Here is a 16,485-nt window from a genome sequence, read left to right on the forward strand (position 1 = left end):
ACCAGGAAACAATGAAAGTAGCTCCCGTACACTTTAGACGGGAGCCAATTCTCTCAAACAATTGAAACGGCCACTAGGTGTCAAAAAAATAATAAATAAGGTAACCCCTTTAAAAAGAACCTAATTATGGGTGTGCACTGATTTGCCAATTCTTGGATTATATCGTTACCATGACCAACTGTATTTTCAGTCTAAAATCCACAAAAGCTCAAAAAAGTAATTACACACATGCACGGTATATCCAAAATACAGATAGCACAATTAGAACAACTAAAAATCAATAAAGTAATTGGGACACAACCAGCTTTCTAGCCATCTGTGCTTTTCTGGTAGTTCTGGTTATTCCACACCAAAATCACAGGGTTTGAAATGGACCATTTCAGTTTGTAATGAAAATTTGTTATATTAATTAATGCTTTGAGTATGAAGAGAACTTTCAATCAGTGTACTTCGCCTAAAATTTGGAAGTTATGCCTTTCAGGTTGCATTTAATAAAAAATTGGCTAAAACATTTTAAATTGCATTTGCAGCTCATCTAATTAAGCTAGAGAGTTGGGCAAGGCTTCATTTTATGCCTCTTTGAATGGGCTTTCATATGATCTTATAACACAGCAGTAGGTTTCAATTATAAAGAAAAAAAAAAAATTGACTCTCAATAAACCAAGTTTTTAAAAAAGTTTGATAAAAAAAATCTCAAAAGTTGTTCATACTGTTAGTAAATCCCAAAAGTTTTATTTTGGGATCATGATGGGATCATCCGCTACAAGGGGTTCCACTTTGGACTGTTTGATAAAATAATGAAATTGAGAATTACCTAGGCCAGGGAACTTTTTTACCTTTTACCCTTGATTTGAAAGGAAGGAAATCGTATAGCAGTACCCCCATAGTTATGCCCCTGTAGCAGTGCCCCCATAGTTATGCCCCTGTAGCAGTGCCCCCATAGCTATGCCCCTTGTACAAAAAAAAAACCCCACTTACCTTAATCCCCGCTCCTGCATCCACCGCAGTCCTGTCCGCCCGGCTGCTCCTCGGAACTATGGGAGACACATCATGACATCTCTCCCATATTGTGCGCATGGAGAAAGCCGGAAGCTCCTGGAGTTCAGAAGAGAACTCCAGCCTCCAGCTAACGCGGGGCTGCAGGGATGGAGCCAGGCGCCCGCTGATAACTTCTCAGCGGGCATCCGGCTTAGAGCCTCACTGCGGCGCCGGGTTGGAGGTCACTGACGCCAGGTGCGCCGCTGCACCTGTCGCCAGTGACCTCCATTCCTGGGCGTAATGGACGGACAGCTGAGCATGCAATGATTCAAATGCATGCCCGGCTGTCCGTCCATTACCCCCAGGAATTTCAGTTTTACCCCAAGTGGGGTAATTTACCCCTGTTCCCCGATCACTGATCTAGGCCAAGTTATTACTTTTAACTTCTCTCCTTTAAACAATCCCTTTGATGTACAATGACACAGTATGTTAATACTAAAATAAGAATCTCTACTAAAATAAGAGACTGTAGGGTCAGAATATTGTATAAATATGAATCCATGGGATCAAATGTGCCCTGTAATATCAGCTGAGCATGGCTTTGGACCTTCCAACTCAATTCATTGTTCCCTAGAGGATTAAATGAGGCTTTGGAATTGAATGTCATTTTGTAATTTGGGTATGCCATATTTCTATTACTACTTACATCATACATGGATATACCATTTGGGTTGATCTATTATTTCAATTGTTCTCCCATGTGTTGTAATATATCTATATATGTAGCCCATTTATTTAAAATGTGTATTCTATGTCATTATTTATCACATTGTTTTCAGTTTCATAGGTTTCTGCCTTATTTATATCTCAGGTTTAAATAGATTAACAGGTACACAATTTAATTCTTTAATTACTATTAGGATATTTTTACTTCCTATAGGTGTATTCCTATCCCAGTCAGTTTAGTGGTTCAACCATTTAAGGTTTAGTCCTCAAATTCTAGGGTTCTCATTTGGTCTCATATATTAATCTACCATAGAATAGGAGTTATATGGTTGCTTTGTGTCCCCATGATGCAAGACCCCAAAGTGACAATTGTTTGTGTTTATTTGGATTTATTATGCATCCAATATATGGTGTTTCCTTTTTTAGAATTTTTTCATATACCCATTTGTAGTTACCGTGTGTTCAATACAGTGAATCTATTGGCTGACAATTCAGTGTCTCTTCATTTGTTTGTTTGTTATTTTTGTCATTTAGTACCCGAGTGCTGGTCTCTATGGTTACCACGCTAATCATGTGTTTAGATGGGTCAGGACCAGGTCAATGACACATGTTGCAGAGACCATTAAGCTGGTGATTCCAACAGGAGGCTTGGAACGCGACGTAAATTGACGCCGCGTCCCATAGCCTAGATTTGGTCCGGTCACGTGTCCAAAGCGGAAATAGTGCGTTACCAATAAACAGTGTGATTACAGCGTTAGTCATGTATATAGACCATAACACACGCTGTATAGACCAATAAGCTGGTGGGTCCGACAGGAGGCTTGGAACGCGACGTCAATTGACGCCGCGTTCCATAGCCTAGATTTGGTCCGGTCACGTGTCCAAAGCGGAAATAGTGCGTTACCAATAAACAGTGTGATTACAGCGTTAGTCATGTATATAGACCATGACACACGCTGTATAGACCAATAAGCTGGTGGGTCCGACAGGAGGCTTGGAACGCGGCGTCAATTGACGCCGCGTTCCATAGCCTAGATTTGGTCCGGTCACGTGTCTCAGCGTGACCAATGAGGAAGTGGTGAGTTAAACCACCAAGGGACCGCCTACTATTACTATCGGACCACTAATTCTATAAGTACGGTTATCTCACTTTTTAAATTCTTTTTATTCACCCATTTTGATATATTAGTATAAAATAGGTTTGCCTTCTATTGTCTTTCTATAGAATTATATTTTAAAAATGTATTTATGTGAATTATGACTAATTGATTACACCTGAGGACTTATCCGGTACAAATGAAAGGCACTATATAAAGGCTGTTTGAACAGGCATACAGACACCTTGAAGAAGCTGTCCCTGTGCAGTGAAACGCATTGGTAATATATACCCTGGCACTTGGCACTTACTTTGGATCTCAACACCCTGTCATTCTTTGGGACACAGTTTGGAATTGGGACTTTTGTGCTACCTATCCAGCATCTGGTCACCAGGAAGCTTCATCTGTTTGCGTTGGACCATAACATCTATGAAGACCATCGCTAATTAAAGTATCCCTCATCATCGTGATTACAGGCTGGTAATATACCTCTATTAACATTGGACTTTGCCATCCATATGACTTTTGCTACGGTGTATGTCCAATTGGTCATGCTGAAATACCTACTGCCTACGGGGTTTTCAAGCTTTATGCCTTTATGAATGCACTTTGCATATGTATATATATCGATTTTATAAATCAATTGTCATTCTCAGTACTGAGTTTTTATTATTGTTCATTATTTATGGTGAACTGTATTAAATGGTTCTCTATTTTACACACTCAGCGCTGCTTTCATACTGTTTATATTGTTGTTTAGGAGGCCGGCTACCTCCCCCCTCAGCAGCTGCGTGGAGAAGCAACATGTAGCAGCGCCTTCCACTATATATTTTTATAGTTCCATTTTCTCGAGCATGGCTTAAATGCCACCCATGCTACTAGAACATTTTTTCTGACAATTTGCCTTACTATATTGCCAGTCTACTCATCTTCTAATGGTGACTTCCAGCAGGATAATGTGCTATGTCACAATGCACACATCTCAAGTTCCACAAACATGATACTGAGATCAGTGTACGCCAATGGCCTTCACAGTCAACAGATTTGAATCTAACAGAGAATGATCGCACAGAGCAAAGAAAATGTGGGTTCCAGGGACCCCCTCACTTTAAAAAATTGGGGTCGTACTTCACTGTTTCTGCGTTCCACCACAATTTATGCTTCCGAGCAGTATTAATTACGCCAATGAAAATTTAGACTAAAAAGTATTAGTAAACAAGGTTTTTTTCTTAACTAAATTGTAACGATAACAAAAATAGGAAATTCTTAACGGAAATTATGACGAAATCTGTGTTCATGATGTCCTAACAACAACTAGACGAAATGGCTGTATCTATTGCTTTTGGATGCCGCCGGCCTCCCCCCGCCTAGTGAGGATAGCGCGTGCATGCACGATCTCTTGATAGTTGGGTAAGGTACCCAGGAGCTCTGCGGGACGCCTGGTGTGGCCTTGTGGTTGTGGAGAGTGAGACTAGTAGTCAGTGGTCACCGGAGACTAGAGCTTTCAGCTCAGTAATACTGAGTGAGCAGTGCACAGTGCACCGCCAGAGCTCTGAGCTGGAGGAGGGTGCCAGCGAGACTGGAGGCAGTGAACAGGACCGGGAGTGGGACACTACTCACCTCCATTTCAGGGTAAGGACTCAGAGGAGACTCTGGGCCTGATTCAGAGCCGGATGCTATTTGCGAACGCTCGCTTTTTGCGGTCTGTTGACGTCTCTTTGTCTGAGCGAGCGAACGAAACATGCACTCGCTATTTTGTAAAGACGCCCCCTGGCCGTTCGCATCATACGTCATCTCCGCTATTTATTAGATTAATAGAGTACATTGAAAGACGTCTGAACTGCTTGCAGTGCTTGTGGTAGGTTTTACTTCCCGCAATCACTGTGAGCAGTTCAGGCTAAAAGACAGCCAAGTGACGTGATCGATGACACTCCCTTACTAAGTATGCACTCCCATTAAACGCCCGTTTTGACCGTTTGGCACGCCTGCGTTCGGATCTCCACTCCCCGTTTTCAAGCACCTTCCCCTGTTACCACCCACAAACGCCTCATTCTGTCACTCAAATTAGCAGGCCCTCGCTGTTTTGCGAGCACACGATTTCCGACCGCAATGACTGGTTGGCGCATGCGACCTATATGCATGCGCAGATGTGCGAACATCGCTCGGAGCGAACGAGCGGCCGCTTACGAGCGGCTCTGAATCAGGCCCTCTGTTCCCTATTTGTTGGCAATGGCATGCAACTTGGCTCACACTAACAGCATTATTATTGAATAATGTGAACTGGGGCATGCACAGGCAGTTATGACTAAAACATTGACTAAAATTAGACTAAAATGTTAACAGAGATACACTGACTAAACCAAAAAAAAAAAAAAATGTCCAATTTTAAGAAAGCGACTAATGTAGCGTTCCCGAAGGAGGGCAAAAAGCGCCCTGCCCTCACAGCCCGCGGGTGCCGTCTTCACCTGCGGGTCGCAGTGTCCCGCGGGTTGAGAAATGTGCGGTGACCCGGTCACTGCCGGAGAATAGACGCCAGGCACATGCGCCCGGCATCTATTCTCACTGTCTGCAGCGCTTGGGGGCTGCCCGGCGTTTCCGTAAGTGCCGGGCGCGCCCCCAAGTATTACGAAAAGGGGATGCGTCTTATAGACACGCCCCCTTTTCATGGCCACGGGAACGCGCACAAAGTTGCCCTCTCTAGCTCCGGCGCCCTGCCTGCCGCCGGAGCTAGAGTGAACACATATAATGGTGCATATTCATTGTCAGACTTGCTAGATCAACGTTTTGAACGATTTCATTAACGATTTCTGACAGTATTTATATGAATGATATCGTCCAAATCTGAATGCAAACAGTCGATTTCAGATATCGTTATCTGACAAGCGTGCACGTACATCGTTCGTCGATGCATGCCAAACATGTCAACGATATAACGATTTTTACAATCGTTAACGTTCATATCTTCCAAAAAATCTGACATTGTGTACCCTCCATAAGACAAACTAAACTGTAAATCCTTATCAGAATTAACACCGCTTCAGAGCTAATCAATGCCTCTCTACGTAGCATCATACCACCCAACATGCCCATATGATTCTACTCTATAGCATCAGACCACCTCACATGCCCCTAAAATGTTAGAACTAGGACATGGCTGACTAATGTGAATGATTATATATTCTTTATAAAGCTCTTCAAAATAGGTAAGCACTATCTAAAGAATAAATAAGATCAAAAGCTGACTTCACACTCCAGTTGTTTCATATGTGCTAAACATTGCGAACATGATATAGTCTCATGTCTTTGACGTTGCAATATAGAGTTGTATGTACTAAGAATTATGGGTAATGAAACAGCAGAAACTTGAACAGATGTAAGTCTACACAAGAACTCATTACCAAAAAATAAAAAAATACCTCAATTTGTTTTTTAATCAGATGTGCATTTTAAAAACAGCTATGTGAACATACACAGTGCCTTCTATGACATTTTCTTTAAGCTCATAACGCACATTAGATGGAATGGACACAAAGGAATATACAATGCCCAGTGCCTGACAACTGTCAAAGGCATATCCAATATTCACACCTTTTTTTAGCAGCCCAAACCTGTGCATGCCAAGCATGAAGAGCTTATGGGCAAGATATACTCCCTGAATGAAATATACTTTATACACAAAGTAGAATGACTAATGTGTAATATATCAAAAAGGAAATGTGCACCAATATTAAAATGATTACTTCATGCGTGTGGCATACTGGGGTGGGTGGGGTGTCAGTGGACAGCACTCCACAGTGTGTGTGGAGAAGGGGGGGTGTCACGCGCATAGGCATTTTCACTTCTTTAATGTATTTGGGACGATGTCTATGCTCCCGATGCCGATTCACAAAGCACCCAGATTTATAGAGATATACCATCGTTTGAGAACGAATGAATATAGAGAGAACAAGCTCTTATAGACTTTAGACTTCTTAAACCATTTGTGAAAAGTTAGATTTCACTGTCCTTGGTTTTATTTCAGCTGTGCCATACCAATTAAGAGAAGTACTTATTAGTGGTACTTCATTTGTGTTCTGATAACAGTATGGGGTCAATTCAATTAAGAGCGAGAGGAGGGGGGGTGGCAGTTGCAACTGCTGGCAATGGCAGCTGAACTCTCCATCCTTGCAGCAGAATTCGTCCCAGACATGTGGATTTTAGTACGCAGCCATGTACACAAAAAGCTGCAAGGTTGGCAGAATCGTAAGTGTGGCATTTAGCCACACTTAAAAAAAAAAAAATGCACCTAATTGCACTTAGACGTGCCTAATTGAATTGATCATAATGTGTATACATTTAGTATATTTATTTTTAATAAAAACCATTTAGAAACTTATGCTGGGTACACACTGACATATATTGCCCATTCCATTGAACATGTGATATATCTGTAGTGCATTGCTGGCTGTTTACAGAAGAAATGTCTGAACAACGTTGTTCACAGACATATCGCATCAGTCCTGCAGCACAGGCGATGCCAATATATCAGCACCTCTGACTGAGTATGGGCGACCAGCCGACCGCCTGTACGCTTGCTGCAGGGACTCGTCGGTGACGGACATCTCAACTGGGTGGCTAAATTTAAATGTCCGTCCAGTTGTAATGTCAGCATCAACAGACACATCGGCCGAACGATTGTTAAATATGTATGCACTTACCAATCGTTAGATAGATCGGCCAGGTGTGTACCCAGCTTTAATTAAAAAAAAAAAATAAAATACACGTTGCTACTTATAAACAGCATATTTTAATAATATGTACTTGAATAAAATATAAACGTTACCTCCTAAGAATTTCAGAGCCAGGTGTCAATATGTGATTAGCCAGGCCAAGAAATAAACCTGTCAAACGAAAAAAATTACAGTTTAAATTTGAATATGCAGTTATTTTAGACAACCAAGTTTTCAATGTATCAACTGCAATTAGGATCTAAGCTTACAATCAGCTGATATCCAAAAAAATGTGAGTAAACGGGACCTATAGGAAATATCAAATTGCTGCAAGCCCGAAGCCTAAGCTACAGATCTAAAAACAAGACTATATTGTTAGTAGATATGACAATAGGAAACATAGCACACAGGTTACACTAAGCTGCATTGGATAGTAGCTCAGTGTCACCTCAGTGTTCGCCTGAGACAGGATCATGTCTGACAGGTGCAGTGCCGAGACTGTCCCCCTCTCCCCAGCGGGCGGCCCATCGGCACATGGCTGAGGGAGCACAGGATGTACACATGGGAGGGCTCAGTCACTTATACACAGGGCAGCGAAGGGATGTGTGGCTGCTGGGGCACAGTCTGACAGCAGCTCGATGTGATAAATGGCCGTCCCTTACACGGAGGTGATAGGCCGCACAACCAGCCTCACACGCTTGGCGCCGCGATGGAAGTACCACGTGTGCAGCCGCGCACCCACCCCTGGGTCACACACCCATACTCACTGCCAGGGGACAGCAGCAGGCGGGGACCGGCTCATGCGGAGGCAGCTCGGTGAGGGGGGAGAAAGCTGCAGCCCCCCCCCTTAAAGGACTTGAACAACCGCCCGTGGGATGCGTCGCACTTCCGGGTTAGCTGATGTCGCACAGTAAAGTGACGTAAAATGGGCACTTCCGTTACTTCAAACCTAGTGCAGCGACATTACTGATGAAGCGGAAGTGACGTTGCTTGGCAACGCGGAGGGTAGGGCGGGGCTGAGACTGAGAGGAGGCGGGCCTGCTGCCCACGTGACCGGCCTCTGGGACAATAGATTCCGGCTGTAGTAGTGACCAAGCCGCGTCATCTGCTGGCTGTACAGTACATAAACATATTATAGACACACAGCACGCTGCAATAGCGTAATCAATGGCTGCATAGTATATATACATACACACTCCATATGCAGATGGCATACGTGTGACGTACAATATATCACAGTAACTGCATCTACCAAATGACTGCTCTGAAATACAAATGTATAATGTGTCTCACTAGAGCCAAACACTGTCTGAGCAATTAGTAATAAACAACTCGAATCAAATACAAATGCAGTCCCATATAACTTGCTGACCTCCCAACATCTGTAGGTATATAGTAAATGTAGCAGAGGTTCATCTAGAGAACCATTTCAAATAAGGAGTACGTTATAGTGACTGCTGTACAATACAGATCTTATACTAATCGATATACAATACAGAGAGCATCCAGTGGTCAATATATTATAGCTGTAATACAGAGAGAATTTTAGTTATCACTACACAATGCATCTTGTAATACTGATTAATTACACAAAGGTAGCTCTTAGCGCTATAAATAATGCACAGCCTCACTTTTCAGTTATTTAAGCCAACCTGTATTTTCAAACAGTTTTGAAGAAGGGAGGAAACGTTTATCATGATGCAGGTGGAAGGCACTGGTAAGTAGTGGGACATAACTGGCCAAAGTGGTTGTCCCAGACTGGAATAGGTCCTAGGAGTTGATTGCATTAAGCTCCCTTCCAATATTGGGATGACCAGCCAGATATGTCCTGTTGCTGACCTGTCTCCTCGCTATATAGTAACATTTATTGCGATTCTGAAGTTTTGGTAGTAGTGCAGGTTGTATTATTGGGGTAGATGTATTATAGCGGCACGCATCGAAAGCGAGGCCTCACTATACTTCTGACTTTGTGGGTTTTAAGCAGGAGCAGTGGCGTAACTACTGCCCCCGCAGCCCCTGCGGTGGCTTGGAGGCGCTGGGTAGCTTGGGGGCGACGGGGGCAGTAGTAGTAACTACGGAGGGTGCAGGGGGTGCGGTCGCACCCCCTGCACCCTACATCTGCCGGGCACCCGCTGAGTGTGTTACCAGCGGGCGCCCGGCTCCTATTCAAACCCCCGGCGGCAGCCGGAGGACGGAGCTCCCTCCGTCTTCCGAGTCCCGCAGGGCACTATGGGAGTGACATAATGATGTCACTCCCATAGTGGCGAGGAGCGGACGCCGGGGATGGAGCTCAGGAGTGAGCTCCGTCTTCCGGGTCCCGCACAGCACTATGGGAGTGACAATGACGTCACTCCCATAGTGCCGAGGAGCGGACGCCGGGGTATGGACGGCAGCAGCACTGGAGCGGGGATAAAGGTAAGTGTTTGTGTTTTTTTCTTTTGTGTGTGTGTGTTTGTGTGCGCGCGGAGGGAGGAAGCAACTACAGGCGGCTAACTACAGGGGGCTAACTACTAGAAGGGGCACTACAGGGGGCCCTGCATAATGGGCACTACTACAGGGGGCATTGCATAAGGGGCACTACTACAGGGGGCATTGCATAATGGGCACTACTACAGGGGACATTGCAAAAGGGGCACTAGTATAGGGGGCATTGCATTTTGGGGCACAACTACAGGGGGCACTGTATAAGGGGCACTAATTTGATACACAGTTTACAGGTTATAAACTATGTTCCCAATAATCTGGTTCTGCACGGACATAAAAACTGTGCAACCTGTCTTGAGCTGAGGTGACGGACTGGCAGGAGCAGAAAGGAGGGTTGGTGAAATAGATCTGTCAGGGTGGGATGTAATGGGCATTACTGTTTGGCATAATGTGTATTTGGCATTACTGTGTGCACAATGTGCTATTAGGGGCATTACTGTGTGGCATAATGTATAAGGGGCATTACTGTGTGGCATAATGTGTTGTATGTGGCATTACAGCATGGCATAAATTTGTTATAAGCGCTTTACTGTATGTCATTATGTGTTATATGTGGCATTATTGTGTGGGATGTGTAAGGGGCATTGCTGTGTGGCATAATGTGTTGTAAGGGGCACTCCGGTGTGGCATAATGTGTTGTAAGGGGCATTCCGGTGTGGCACACTGTTATAAGTGGCATTACTTAGTGTGTCATAATGTGTAAGGCACGTTGCTGTATCATGTAACCACACACCTTAAACGTAGTCTTTGGGTGTGTTTGATCTTTGGGTGGGGGGGCTCCATGTCAGACCATCAGATGCCACTTCAGTCTATCTATAGCCCGTCCCAGCTCATTGACGTCGCTGCTCCTCAGCAGCTTCTCATGCCAGTGTAACTCTGACCCACCCCCTCACCCACAAATACCCGTCCCACTCCTTCCTGGTTGCAGCTCTAGCTGCGGATCTGTGCTGTGGGCCCGAGCATAAGCGCGGCTGCAGATCTTCCAGGAGCTGGATGTCAACAAGGATGCACCAGACGGAGCTGCGGGTAAGAGGGCATGATGGGAGGTGGGGGCCTGGGGCACCACCTACTGAGTCTTGGGGCAGATCTTTGGTGGAGCAACATCCCAGCATGTGAAGCATTCGGCAGTAGAATGGGCATTTTGTGATTTGTAGTTCTACCACAGTAACAGTCTTACAGTATCTTGACTCAATCTCAGTCCTCAAAGCTGCCACATCAGGTAGTTTTCCCCCCTATCTGGGGTATCAGGAGGGCTCCCGACCCCACATCAGGTGGCTTTTGCCTCCATCAAGACGACTCTGAGCCTCATGCTAATTGCACTATACAGGTCACTATCTTATCTGTGACTGACGCATAGCTATATTTTCCCGAAAAAAGGTTTTTGGGGGGGTATCCTGCAAATTTACTTTAGTAAATAGGTCTAATAGAAAGAAATTTGCATATTCTATATTAGTGTTTTTGTGCGTTTGGATAGATAAACAGATAGATATGCATCATATTTATTTTCCCTTTTTTCTTAGGGGGGAGGGGCACCAAATTATAACTTGCCTACGGGCATCTGGGAGGAACTTACACCACTGGTATCCTGTATTATTAAGCTTAAATGTTGTTCCCTTCTGCATATCTGCTGTAGTAGTCAAACAAAATGATATAGAAAAAAACTATCACCGACTGTCATTATTTGGGCACCTAAATTTGTAATGTATTAAGTCACAACTGTGCAGTTAATTAAAACAAAATAACAAAGTATATTTATTGCACCACAATCCCCCAAAAAATATTTGCAAAAGGGAAAGATGGTAAGTGTTCAGTTGTACTGTATATGAATCACTTCTAGAAGCTGATGGAGATTTAGCTATAAGTGGTTTTATTAGCGGAACAATGGGCCTGATTCAGAGTTGTATGGTATTGTACAGCCGCAGGTAAACGGCTGTGCAATACTGTACAACTCATGCTAATGCAGCAGGTAAGTGCCTGTGCAAAACTGAACAACTAATATGCTAATGCAGCAGGTAAGCAGCTGTGCAATACTGTACAACTAATATGCTAATGCAGCAGGGAAGCAGCTGTGCAATACTGTACAACTAATATGCTGATACAGCAGGTAAGCAGCTGTGCAATACTGTACAACTAATATACTAATGCAGCAGGGAAGCAGCTGTGCAATACTGTACAACTAATATGCTGATGCAGCAGGTAAGCAGCTGTGCAATACTGTACAACTAATATACTAATGCAGCAGGGAAGCAGCTGTGCAATACTGTACAACTAATATGCTGATGCAGCAGGTAAGCAGCTGTGCAATACTGTACAACTAATATGCTAATGTAGCAGGTAAGCAGCTGTGCAGTACTGTACAACTAATATGCTAATGCAGCAGGGAAGCAGCTGTGCAATACTGTACAACTAATATGCTAATGTAGCAGGTAAGCAGCTGTGCAGTACTGTACAACTAATATGCTAATGTAGCAGGTAAGCAGCTGTGCAGTACTGTACAACTAATATGCTAATGCAGCAGGGAAGCAGCTGTGCAATACTGTACAACTAATATGCTAATGCAGCAGGTAAGCAGCTGTGCAATACTGTACAACTAATATGCTAATGCAGCAGGTAAGCAGCTGTGCAATACTGTACAACTAATATGCTAATGCAGCAGGTAAGCAGCTGTGCAATACTGTACAACTAATATGCTAATGCAGCAGGGAAGCAGCTGTGCAATACTGTACAACTAATATGCTAATGTAGCAGGTAAGCAGCTGTGCAATACTGTACAACTAATATGCTAATGCAGCAGGTAAGCAGCTGTGCAATACCGTACAACTAATATGCTGATACAGCAGGGAAGCAGCTGTGCAATACCGTACAACTAATATGCTGATGCAGCAGGTAAGCAGCTGTGCAATACTGTACAACTAATATGCTGATGCAGCAGGGAAGCGTCTGTGCAATACTGTACAACTAATGCTGATGCAGCAGGTAAGCAGCTGTGCAATACTGTACAACTAATATGCTAATGCGGCAGGTAAGCAGCTGTGCAATACTGTACAACTAATATGCTAATGCGGCAGGTAAGCAGCTGTGCAATACTGTACAACTAATATGCTAATGCCGTAGGATGCGTCTGGTGTAGATACCTCCTGACAGCATCACGTAGCTGAGTGCTGTGTCCTAAAGCAGCTGTGCAATACTGTACAACTAATATGCTAATGCAGCAGGTAAGCGACTGTGCAATACTCTACAACTAATATGCTGATGCAGCAGGTAAGAGGCTGTGCAATACTGTACAACTAATATGCTAATGTGGCAGGGAAGCAGCTGTGCAATACTGTACAACTAATATGCTAGTGGATCAGAGAAGCAGCTGTGCAATACTGTACAACTAATATGCTAATGCGGCAGGTAAGCAGCTGTGCAATACTGTACAACTAATATGCTAATGCGGCAGGTAAGCAGCTGTGCAATACTGTACAACTAATATGCTAATGCGGCAGGTAAGCAGCTGTGCAATACTGTACAACTAATATGCTAATGCCGTAGGATGCGTCTGGTGTAGATACCTCCTGACAGCATCACGTAGCTGAGTGCTGTGTCCTAAAGCAGCTGTGCAATACTGTACAACTAATATGCTAATGCAGCAGGTAAGCGACTGTGCAATACTCTACAACTAATATGCTGATGCAGCAGGTAAGAGGCTGTGCAATACTGTACAACTAATATGCTAATGCGGCAGATAAGCGGCTGTGCAATACTGTACAATATGCTAATGCAGCAGGTAAGCAGCTGCGCAATACTGTACAACTAATATGCTAATGCAGCAGGTAAGAGTCTGTGAAATACTGTACAACTAATATGCTAATGTAGCAGGTAAGCGACTGTGCAATACTGTACAACTAATATGCTAATGCAGCAGGGAAGCAGCTGTGCAATACTGTACAACTAATATGCTAATGCAGCAGGTAAGCGGCTGTGCAATACTGTACAACTAATATGCTAATGCAGCAGGGAAGCAGCTGTGCAATACTGTACAACTAATATGCTAATGCAGCAGGTAAGCGGCTGTGCAATACTGTACAACTAATATGCTAATGCAGCAGGTAAGAGGCTGTGCAATGCTGTACAACTAATATACTAATGCAGCAGGGAAGCAGCTGTGCAATACTATACAACTATTATGCTAATGCCGTAGGCTGCGTCTGGTGTAGACACCTCCGGACAGCATCACATATCTGAGTGCTGTGTCCTAAAGCTGGGTACACACTAATACCCCTTTTACACTAAAACCCTGGGTCTGCCCTGGGATTTGGAACATGGGCCCTGATTCAGAGCTGGATGCTCTGACAGAGCGCTCGCTCTGAATCAGGGCGTCTTTTTTGTTTTATGGAGCGGCCTCCTGGCCGCTCGCTTTGCTATGGATTGCCACCCACAGGTAATGCGAGCGGCCAGGATGATGGTCGCGATGGTGAAGACCATCGCGACCATCGGGCTTGCGACAAGACCCTTGTGGTAGGGTCTCGTGGCCGCAAGCCCCAGAGAGCTTTCGGCTCAAACAGAGCCGAAAGCTCTCCCACTGACATCACTTGTGATGTCAGTGGGGCCGCCCCCAAACGGTAGGCGTTCTCATGGGAACGCCTCCGTCTGGGCAGCCACCCCCCCGGCCCGCCCACCAAAGGGGGCGTGCTGTCACTCAACATTGACAGCATGCCCCCTTTGGTGTGAGACCCGGAGCGACTGATTGCCCGTCGCTATCCGGGTCTCGCGCATGCGCACAATGGAGCCGGCTCCGTCGTGCACATGCGCTCAGGGTCACCATCGACCCGGTTGCGAGCGCTCAGTGCTTGCGACCGGGTCTGAATCAGGCCCATGGTTCCAACCCGGAAAGACCCTGTTCACATCGGGTTATGCCCGCGTTGGCCCATTTACATTGCATATAGGTGTAGTGTTAACTTTTCTACCGGCACTTGGAGATGACATCATCTCCAAGTGCCGGTGAGCCAGCTGTTCTTATGCTGTAAAAGGGTCCCAGGTCGGATGACCCAGGTCAACCATTTACACTGCCCCGTAACCCAGGTCCTTCCCAGGACAAACACTGCTCGGTACTCGGGTTAAATTGCCAGGTCACTGGATGGGTTATTTTTCAGAGACCTGTTTGCACTGAGCCGTGACTCGGGTTGACACGGCAATAACCCAGGTTATTTGGCCAGTGTAAAAGGGGTATCAGCGATCCATTGCACAATATATATAGTTCAGACGCGGATCGGAACGATATCTCATGCAGAACGTATCACGTGTACCCCCGAACGCGAGTGCCCATGGGTCGTTCATCGCATCGTCCCATCTGCTGTGCTGCACAGAAGATGGGACAATGCAATGAACGACGCGATGCTGCTAAATGCATTCGTGTATCGCTCCATCTTGTCTTCCTGTCACTGAGTACACACATTGTGTAGTGTGTACCCAGAATAAGATGCAGGATCAGATCTTCTTTGAGACCATCGGCAATCTGAGTAACCCTGGTAACCCAGAAGTTTATCCCAAAAAGCCCTAATTATAACCCTAGAACTACTATAAAAGTAGCCTAATCCCTAATGTATATCTGAATATTGATGCACGTATCGCTCCCAATTTCCGATTAACATGGCTATGCACACTCCTGATTCACGTGTTATCCAACTGAGAAAAACTTGTGGTGTAACTTTATGTTGAAAAATGGGGAAATTAGCCTGTAATAGAAGAAATTAGAGACAGGTGCGCAATGTAGTCTGCGTGAGAGCTGAAAAATGTCTAATGAGCTGCTACACTATTCAACTAGCCGAGATAGATTCCGCAGACTGCTGCAAAATTACTTTCCATCTACATCGCATGTTTTGGACGTGAAAACTTATCGGGCGCGCCCCCGCTATTCGTCCTATTTAATTCCAAAGGAAGCGAAAACAGCAAGCCGCGATGTCGGAACAGGCAGAAAGTGTTGGCAGAAATGGGGAAATCGGTCTGAACCCCCCCCAAAAGATGCACTAAGATTGGGGATCACTATAAATGCCCCCGATTAGCCCTAATGAAGGTATTTGGGGTACTTAAGTTGTGACAATTGGTGCCAATTAGCACAGTAACACAATTGGTGAAGAATAGCATTAAGCTATATTTTTGGGAAAAAATAAGTGGCCCTGGCAAATTTGGGGTACTTTAAAATGGGTGCAAGCATATTTTAAAGTCTGTAAAGTGAAGTTAAAAATATCGTGAAAAACCCACCTGTTGCACCTGCAATAAAATAAAACGCCTCACCCCTACTTGTAGCCCCCCCAAAGTCTTTTTCGCTACTTTTTTATGTTTGTACCCCAACTTTGAACTTTTTTGCCCCCATTTTCAAAGTAATTTTTTTAGGTGTCCCTCCCTTTTTTTAGTTTTTTTTTTACGTAGTTATCCTTTGGGGGGCTGTCCCAAGGGTGCTGAGTGGTTTCCCGATGTTTGCACCCCAAAAGCGCAATTCTGCACTT

General features: G+C 44.6%; 1 protein-coding gene across 8 annotated transcripts in view; it reads right to left on the bottom strand.

Annotated features, from left to right (window-relative positions):
* TBL1XR1 (TBL1X/Y related 1) overlaps positions 1-16,485 on the bottom strand; it is a 205,127-nt gene that overhangs the window by 149,473 nt on the left and 39,169 nt on the right. For 4 of the 8 annotated variants that reach the window (XM_088452418.1, XM_088452417.1, XM_088452421.1 and 1 more), the window contains one exon: positions 7,624-7,681. The exons of 1 other annotated variant lie outside the window; for it this stretch is intronic. The gene's annotated coding sequence lies outside the window, so the exon portion shown is untranslated. 3 more of the 8 variants (XM_088452416.1, XM_088452420.1, XM_088452423.1) reach the window with 3 other exon arrangements.

This window comes from Taudactylus pleione, unplaced genomic scaffold (genome assembly GCF_031769625.1).
Source record: "Taudactylus pleione unplaced genomic scaffold, aTauple2 ptg000037l, whole genome shotgun sequence".
Taxonomy (NCBI): Eukaryota; Metazoa; Chordata; class Amphibia; order Anura; family Myobatrachidae; genus Taudactylus; species Taudactylus pleione.